The sequence below is a fragment of the Corapipo altera genome, unplaced genomic scaffold (genome assembly GCF_003945725.1).
Source record: "Corapipo altera isolate COAL_440 unplaced genomic scaffold, ASM394572v1 69, whole genome shotgun sequence".
NCBI lineage: Eukaryota > Metazoa > Chordata > Aves > Passeriformes > Pipridae > Corapipo > Corapipo altera.
In genome coordinates this window covers 3174771-3184641 of record NW_020884908.1, presented here as the reverse complement: position 1 = coordinate 3184641, position 9871 = coordinate 3174771, and the positions used below count along the sequence as shown (strand labels likewise).

Genomic DNA, 9871 nt, shown 5'->3' with positions numbered 1-9871 from the left:
GTTTGTCTTTATGGGTTAGGAGTGATACAATGAGCTAGGTACTTGTTAGAGCCAAAATTTACTTAATTTCCCCTAATTTGAAAACCTCAGGATGCCAACATCTTACCTGAGCTACCCCAGAGAAACTAACTAAAACATTTGATTATTTGGTTGAACCAGCTATTCCCAGGTGAGCATTTTATTTCAGCATACAATAATCCAACCATTGAAGAGTTATTCTGCTTTGTGAAATGACTTGTTATTTTGGAATAAACCATTTTTTTTTTGGTCTGGAAGAGCCTATCCAAGCAAGAGCTGTTATCCTGGAATAGCTGATTATACAACAGTTATGTCAATCTACTAGCTTGCTATATATATATTTTTACCTTCACCTTATTAGCAAATCGGGAAAATTTTTTAGTTAGAGAAGTATTTACATAAAATAGTTTGTATTTTAAGAAAGTTAAGTATCAAATGGGGATTTAATATGGGTAAAATACCTTTTCATCAATAGGTAATATTACACTGTAAGCCACAAAACTGAAAGACACACATATTTTGTTTATAAAGTTGATATGTAAAATCAAATAATATTTTTTAAAAGATGCAAAGATGCAAGTTCAACTTTAAAATTGGGTGTGTCTTTTCAGTTAACAGCTTTTGACTTACATAAATTTATATGTACAATTTATTTATGCAGTATAATTTCCTTATTTAAGTAATGTTGTGCCATTAGAAGCCATCTCCCTCTCCCAAAGGCAAACAAACACCCCTGAGAATAAGTAAAAAAAAAAAGTTTTAGAATTCTCTTTCTATTTAACTTTCTCTGTATTTTGACTCCCTTTGTTTTCACAAATGTTTTCACAATTGAAACAGGGATGGGCAGATACAGTGGACAGACAAATGGAAAATAAAACTCACAGGGGTTTTTTTCTATTATTACTCCAGATGACACAGTAACAAACACAGATAAGGTACTGGACAAACAAACCTCACCTCAGATCACACCTGTGCCTTAAGAGTGGCCATTTTTTACCACTCTGTATCAGTCTGATTACAGATTCTCCTCACAAACCTTTCCTCACTGCCTAAAATTGTCGTGGTCATCACAAGACTACCCATAATGGAACAAAAAGAATGGGAAAGGGAAAATCACGGAGAGAAGAAACCCCTAGAACAATATTGGAAAGAAAAATTTGGAGTAACTGGAAATGCTTGTCTTTTAAAAATCTTTATACAAGAAAAGATACTTTGAGAGAATTCTTTGCCTTTCTTTTTAAATTTTTTTTTTTATAGCAGAAACTGTTGTAATTTTCCTAAAAGGCATCTGTTTTCTGCTGGGCAGATCAACACAACCTCACCTCACACACTCTTGCTTTGGTCCAGTGAAAGGGGTGCTCAACTTTTTGTATGTATCCTCTGTGTGAGTTAATAAAAATAAAAAAACTAGATAAAAACCTATTTGACGCAAAAAGCTTTGTTTAGCATTATAAAAGCAATTTCAGTAGGATTCCCAGGCAGGATTTTTACAGCCATTTTCCCACAGAAGATGGGCAATTAGACAGTATGAAAAGTGACTTCCAGTTCTCAAAGTTTCATCTCATTTGGGAGCCAATATGATTTAGCAGCTAGACTGGTGTAGAAGACAAGGAGCCAGAAGAGTTTACCATTTTTGGGAAAGCCAGGTTACCTTGGGTTACTCACTTAACTGTCATGTTCTTTGCTGAAACCACCTGTAATACTGGGTGAAAACATCCCCCACCCCAAAAAGCCCCTCCAGTCTCACTGAGAAACAGATGCTTAAGTCTGGTTCTCTTCTCCAAAGTAAATAAATTACAAGAAAGAGCAAGACAAATACGGCATGAAAACAAGACATTCCTTTAGGAGCCTTACAAGTCAAACTGAGATATAGCTGCAATGAAAGCCCACTCAGCAGCAATAATGCATATCCTTGAGCTAAAAGCCAGCACGAAATACACTCTGATGTCTACTTGATTATTAAATGCTTACTTTGAAAACTTCACTTACACAGCTACAGCCTCACTGACTTCAGAAAAAAACAGTGGAAATCCATGGAGTAGCATCCTGTGAAGTCTGAACTTCATGCAAATAAAAAAAGATACTTTTAAGTCAAGGAATAGGCACTGCATTCTTTGTAGACACATGTGCTTACTTGAAAGCACTGTGCACTTTTGTGGTACTCAATCAAAGAGAAAACAGTTGTCATAGCCATTGTTCTAATCTGGACACCAGCTCAGAGTATCTCATGGAAAAAAGCAATGTTATTATCATATAAAGAGTGCAGCAAATGGAAAATTAATCTGCCAGTTAAGGCACAAGAATAGAGATCGGGAACCCACCCAGGTTCCATTTCCAGATGTATCAGACACTTCCTGGATGATCACGTACATATCATCAAATTTTGATGTTCCAGTTTCCTCAGCTACAAAATGGATAGAGCAGCACTCGTTAAAGAAGCTCTGTGCTTTGAGACCGAGATAAAAAAAAGGCTTAAAAGGTCTGCACTTAAGGAGGAACTGCACATTGTTAACTGTGGCAGCCTCACTCAGTTCTTTTCCTTTTCAATTAATGCATCGTTCAGTTAATTTGGCATATCATTGAAAACGTTCTAGGAACACAGTGGTATTTTCAGCAAAGCAGTGTGCTGTCAAGTTATAATTCTTTTCATAATCTTAATCACAACTAGATCCTGCAATTCTTTCGCTTCACACATCAGCAACAGAACTCGACCTTGCCACAGCACAGGGAGCCACTAATGTATCACCTCGGCATACAAAGAGCCTCTCCTGGCATCAAGCCAACAAAACAGTGCATTTCTGGGCCTGTACAAAGCTGGCAGGAGCAGAATAGACGGGAGAACAACCTGACAATCCCCCGCTGCTTTATTTGCACCTCAGAGTTGTTGTAGTACAATGGCTGGGGGTCGGATCGAGCTCAGAAAATTTGACATTACTCAGTCCCGTGCTCTTGGTGTGCCTTAATTTTTTTTTCAGTCGAAAATCTCTTTTTCTGTTGCGTTTTTTGTTTGGTTGGCTGGTCGGTTTGTTTTGGTTTTTGGGGTTTTTTTGGAGGGGGACAGAATGCATGGAGTTACTGCCTGTGTTCCCCTAACGAGACACCAGTTCCAAGCCCCTGCTGTTCTCTCATCTCACGCTCGAACACGTCAGAAAAGCCAAACCCCAAAATGCCCGGGGAGCTACTGTCATCTAACGACCAACGAGCTGAACTACAACACGGGGCCACCGGCCTTACCAGCGTGAGGAAAATCACTGCCCCCAAACGCCACAGATTTTCATTTCTTCTGGGGCTGAGAACAGCACAGGCACCAGAAGGCCAGAGCTGGAATGGCAAAAAAAGCATAAAAATTCTTATCACTCAGCAAGATTGTCTCATACAAAATCCATCTCTTTGTATTTTTTTTTTTCCTTTACCACTAGGGGTTTTTTATTAATATGATTTATCCTGATTTTATTTATGAATATAATTTAATTTCACTTGCACTTACTTTAAACAAAGCTGATGGTACTACAAGCTCATTCCAAACCACATCAGAAGTCAAAGAACAAATATTCTGCAACAATACTACAGATTTATATATTTGAATTATATTTTTTCCAACTTTGATAAAAGACAGGCTCGTCCAACCATAGACAGCCTTCTTAAACATGAGGGAAAAGTACCTGGTTTCTAGAAGATCCTGACTTTGTCCTTGATTTTAAATGTAAGGCAAAAAAACCTTCTTCCCTGGTAACTTCTCTGGGTCTCTAAAATAAAATAATAATGAAATCAATCAGATTGGTTGATTTAAAAATTAATTTTAGAAGTGTTTGCTTTGCAAAACAAAATAATAATAATACTACAAAAGTAGCAACATTAAGCAGTATAGACCTTCTGTTCAAGATGATGAAGGATTAATCTTGGTTTGCTGAAGTGTTGAATCATTTTTTGACAAGTATCTTTTTCTGCAAGCAAGGTGGCAGTATTTCCTTCATTTCTGTTTAGTCAGCCAGCTCACTCAAATGAATTATCCCAGCTGATTTTTTTTTCATTATTTCCATCCATAAACAAAAAAGAGCTGGAGATGACAGGATGATCTCTATTAGTTCTACATGTTTGAAAGACTGAGTGTTCAAATAAATTAAATTATATTCCTACAAGTATGCTTCTATTTTTTAATAAAACCTTTCTCAGTGCAAAGCATACTTAGACAATCTTCTTAAGAATAAGGCACACATACACTTATAGTAATTTTATTTAACTAAAAGCAACTATAAAGAGATTTTTTCCCTCATTGTTTTCTTTCAATTCTTGTATTTATCCACTAGGAGTCTCATATGAATCACAAGTAGAAGTGCAATACTTACTTAGCAAAAAAAAGAAATGAAACAGAGATCATTTTTCAAAATAGTGAAATGTATGTAAAAATTAAGAATTCATATAAATGTTATGTTAAAATCTGAAATGTCTTAGACTTATGTAGCTACAGCATGCCCCCTTTGTTAGCAAAAAGAAATGCTAAATTATGCATAAAGATTATAATCAGCACATTTTAATGGTTAACAATCAGCGAAAAATCAGTCTTTAAGAAACAATACAACTGCAATTTAAGATTATAAGCAATCATTTAAATCAAACTTTTCTGTTCACTGGTTTGACTAATTTTCATGACGACTGATTTAAACCACTGCTCTAATATATGCTACTGTTTACTCATTCCAAGCTACAGGAAATATTTTTTTTTCTGCAAATCCTGCTGCCAGACTCCTCACTTTTTCTAGCTGCAGTCACACATTTACTTCTGCAAACAGGATTATGGCATTGCTCCTTTGGACATGTGGGAACCTTCTGGCAGCCCGTCACAGGAGCCATCCCTACAGCCCCCCTCTGCCAAAACCTTGCCACACAAACCCAGTACAAGGCTGTGGCAGCATAAAGAAACTGTGAAAAGAGTAGTTTTTGGGTACAATGTAACTAACTGTTTACATTACCTGCAGTGATATCCTCCAATTGAGACCCAATTTATCTTTATACCACTAAAGGCATTCTTTTAAATGGATATGGCTCTGCCATCTTCCTTCCTATCTTTTTTTTTTCTTTTTTTTTTGCCTCAGGGCCTACTTTTATATCACAGAGCACTCCAGACCCCTCATCTAACTCCACAGCTATACTAGAATCCTGTGTTAATTCATGTAATGTTTCTCTGCATGTACACCAGCTACCTCATAAACTTCTCCCTGTGGTCTGCTGTTCTCTTCTAATCATCAGTACCTCACAGAACAAATCTGGCTTTGAATTAATTGAAGGTCAGATAGACTTACATCTTCCCACTTTGCAGTCAAAACTTAAGAGTGAATGGCATTATAAATATAAACTCATAAAGACAAACTCAATTTATATTTAATGTTAAGACTATCACTTTTAGCCTAGTTTGCACCAAAAAAGAAAAAGGACTGTGTATGATGTCTGCTTATCTGTTGGTTTCTACTCTTCCCTCTCATACACATTTGGAATCAATCTACTGATTGTGAACAAACACGAAAGAGGAACAGAAGTCTCTGAGATGATAAAATTCTCTAAGTATCATCAAGATAATATCTGAGCCAAGGAGAAAGACCCAAGTTACTGTCTCTGTTGAGCACTGAAGTTATCTGTCCTGTTGTGGCAAGACAGAAGTATAGGTGATGTAAACACAGGGGACACAAAGTTGTGGGAAACTAGGATTGAGTATTTCTGATGCTCTAAGGTCAGATATGCTCAGAATACAACAATTCATGAGTTCTGAAACCTTTTAAATGCCTCAATTAACCACAAATGTCTGCTTGCCTCAACTCTCAATATTTCTTGACTAAACAAACCCATGACCTCAGACCACCATCTTCAAGAGATTTTATGAAGAAGTCTTACTCAAGGGTAGAAGGAACAGCTTTTACCACAACATGATTTTTATCCTTCCTGTTGTACTTAATGGTAACCATTTGTCTAAAAAACTCCAACCAAGGAAAATTTTCTTTCCCAAATTAGGGACTGCAATGGGATATTCTGGCCAGAATCTGAGAATACACCTCCTACAGCTGCATCAAAAATACTTCTGGTAGAAAACTAAGAAATGTGACCACCATGTCCCCTTTATCCCATCTTTTTCATTCTATGTAGGACAGTGCTAATTAGTTGCTCCCACAGGAATTCATCCCACAAACTTAAACCAGCCCTTCTCTTTCTTGCTCTAGTGTGCTGAGATATTAAGTTGCTGACTGTGCCATCAGCCCATCTTTTTTTAGGTGTTGCCCTGAATGTTAAGCACCTCGAATCTCATGTGGTATAAAATCTCCATGGAAGAAAAGCAATTAAAATATCAGGCTGTGGTTCTAGCCTTGACCAAAACTGTCCAGAAGGCAAAATGCTACATGGCCACTACATTTTTGAAGAATGGTAATTTCAAACTCAAGCAGACTGCATTTCTGTAGTTCCCTGAGATGTCTTGAAGGAATGCAGATCCTGGGAGTGTATGACCTTTGACTCATGCACAGAGCACAGAGATGCAGCCAGCTATAAATAGCATGCAGGAATAATGCAACCATTACTACATTCTGCTATAACTGCACTGTTATTCTGCACAAAGGACATGTAAAATCCAGGTCTATCCTTCAGCAGCAGAATTAAAACCAAGTTTGTCTACACAGAGAGATCCATAAATAGAATGGTTTATGTTGAAGAAGTATAAAGATGCACCAAGGAAGTTCAGATTCCACATTAGGAAAAGGATCTTCACTGAGAGGGTGCTCAGTCACTGGAACTGGTCACAGCACCAAACCTGTCAGAGTTCAAGGAATTCCTGGACAATGCTCAGTCACATAGTTTAGCTTCAGGTAGTCCTGCAAAAAGCACAGAGTTGGACTTGATTATCCTCATAGATCACTTCCAACTCGAGATATTCTAGGATTCTATGCTCTTATCCCTCTATATTTAAGCCTGATCCATCACCCACTAATGAAAACAGAAATCTTCCTGCCAACTTCATTAATTAAGTGTTGGACTGAAGCATTTATGCTACCCCTAATGTCAGGAAAAGTTCATTTTTTACTTTCAGCTGGTAACAGAATCTCTTAGTTACTGTTCAACTATTGTATATGTATTTTAAAAATATGAATGAGGGGCATAACTGTTTTGTAGATGTCAGTATGAAGACAACCTGGATAAGAAATTGTAAACATTCACAGAAGACTCCAAAGCCAAGTAACTGTGACATGTACCCATCTGATGTGGAATCAATTTTACTGTGGAAAGATTAAACTAAAACTTTGAGCAGGCTGTTCAGACTCGGTACAACAGGTTTGGGAATTGTACTTTCAGGCTGGAGTTTGACAAGGATCTGGCCTGGCACTACACTAGAATTAAAGTCTGTCATCTCCTCTTCATCTATTTTCCCTTTCCCACCTTCTTCCTCTCTTTTGCCGGTGTCCACACAGCAAATGCACAACAAAAAGGTTTGAAGACCTGATCTCTCTGAAAAATACTGCAGGGGAATGCTTGGTTTTCAGCTGTGTCTGTTCTCTCAGGGTGCTTCACTGCCCAGCACGAAGGCAGGCACACAGAAGCCCTATAAGCTTAAATGTGTACTATACTGTAACTTTGGAGACCTACAGCCAGATAGGGATAAATGACTTACACTGGATTGTTTTTTAACCTGTGTCTTCAAAAGTCCTGTTCACATGCTAACTTCTACTTAACATGCACAGATAAGGCAGGCTAAAATGCACCTTACCAGATAAGTGTATAACCTCTATATTCTAGTTGAACAAAAAAAGATAATTTCAGACAAAAATCTCATCATGGACTACTAAGCAAATAGGTAACTCAAAAATATTTTTTTCTAAGCAGATCACCCCTTTATTTTATTTTTTAACTATGTACCCTTAAGGATCAGGCTTTATCAACACTATTAATACTCATGCTAGCTAGCTTGAAGTATTTATTTATTAATTCCCCCTAAACATTTTGGCTTGATCATGTGTTTGAGCAATGATCAGAGAATCACAGAATCATAGAATAGTTAGGGTTGGAAGTGACCTTGAAGCTCATCTAGTTCCCAGCCCCCTGCCATGGTGTCCTGGTTTTGTCTGGCACAGAGTTCATTTTTTCTAAGTAGCTGGTACAGTGCTCTGTTTTGGATACAGTATGAGAAAAATGTTGAGACATATACTGATGTTTTGGTTGTTGCTAAGTAGTGTTTACCCTTAGTCAAGGACTTTTCAGTGTCTCATGCTCTGCCAGTGAGGAAGTGCACAAAAAGCTGGGAGGAGCATGGCCAGGACAGCTGACTCATAGAATCATAGAATGGTTTGGGTTGGAAGAAACCTTAAAGATCATCTAGTCCCAACTCCTTTGCCATGGGCAGGGACACCTTCCACTAGATCAGGTTCCTCAAAGCCCCATCCAACCTGGCCTTGAACACATCCAGGGATGGGGCATTCAAAAATTCTCTGGAAAACCTGTGCCAGTGCCTCAGGACTCTTACAGTAAAGAATTTCTTCCTAATATCTAATATAGACCTACCCTTTTTCCATTTAAAGCCATGTCCCCTTGTCCTGTCACTACAGGTCCTTGTTAAAAGTTTCTCTCCATCTTTCTTGTAGCCCCTTTAGGTACTGGAAGGAGCTCTAACACCTCCCCAGAACCTTCTCTGCTCCATGCTGAACAATCCCAGCTCTCTCAGCCTGTCCCATGGGAGAAGTGCTCCAGCCCATTGATTATCTTTGTGGTCTCCTCTGGACTCACTGCAACAGGTTCATATCCTTCTCATACTGGGGGCCCTGGAGCTGGATGCAGTGTTCCAGGTGGGGTAGAGCAGAGGGGCAGAATCACCTCCCTCGACCTACTGGCCACACTGCTTTTGAGTTCCTAGCCTCAAGTAAGCATTTTAGTTGGGGGAAAAAAAAATAAAATTGAATTTGGTACACACTTGCTTACTCTTCTGACAAGCTCCCCGAACTGATTTACAAGCATTTTACATATTTCTTCATGTCTGTTGGAGCATTTCCGAGGAGGAGCAATAGGATATGAGGATAAACTCTTTTTGTATCACTGTATTTCGGAATATACACCATTACTGTGTCAGCACGCTCGTACTGAGGGCACAGTTCAACAGTTTCTCCTTGTGGCAGCGCAGCCGGATGGTGCGACCGTGGAACGTCCACTCTCCCGCCCCACGGCTGTTTCCTCATAAAAAAAAAAAAAAAAAAATTACCTGTGAGAAAAACAAACAAACAAACAAACAAAAATCTTAAAAACGTTTCCCGCCGGATCGGACCACGGGGATGGGGTGCTAGATCCGGGCTGAACCTCTGAGGGGAAGCGGCGGCACACGCAGCTCCCGCCCCTCGCTGGGACCTGCTGGGCGCGGGGAAGGAGAGGTTCCCCGGCTGTACCACTGCGGGGCCGCCGGGTGAGGAGGACATGAGACCACTGCCGCTCGCCTCGGCACCACCCGGCTGCTCTGAGCCGAGCAGAGCCCGATCCTGGCGCCACATCCCGCCCGCTGCCCCAGTGCCCCGGAGCGCTTCCCGCCCGCCCCTCCTCCCCTCCACACACCCCCACACAGCCACCCCCCCGCGCGGCGAATGGTGCGAGCCGCAGGTGTGGCCGGCGGGACAAACCAACAGCGGGCGGGGGGGTGGGGAGCGGCGCGGCGGGAGGGCGGGACGGGACTGGCACCGGGCGCATCACCGGGAGCGACGCGGGAGGAGCGGCCGCCGCGGGAGATTGAAGTGCCAGGGCCGAGAAGCGGGAGGCGCTGCTGCCAGTGTCGCCCGCGGGGGAGGAGACCAGGAGGAGGGGGCCGGTAAGTGCCATGGGCGGGCGGGGGCGGGAGCGC

At 40.5% G+C, this 9871-nt stretch overlaps 1 long non-coding RNA gene across 1 annotated transcript; it reads right to left on the bottom strand.

The window, feature by feature from the left end:
• Positions 1-3252: 3252 nt before the first annotated feature.
• Positions 3253-9517, bottom strand: LOC113951634. Its single transcript, XR_003529217.1, has 4 exons — positions 9245-9517; positions 3889-6872; positions 3681-3764; positions 3253-3339 (listed from the first exon to the last, which is right to left on the bottom strand). It is a non-coding gene; the product is annotated as an uncharacterized LOC113951634 (long non-coding RNA).
• Between the last annotated feature and the right edge of the window lie 354 nt (positions 9518-9871).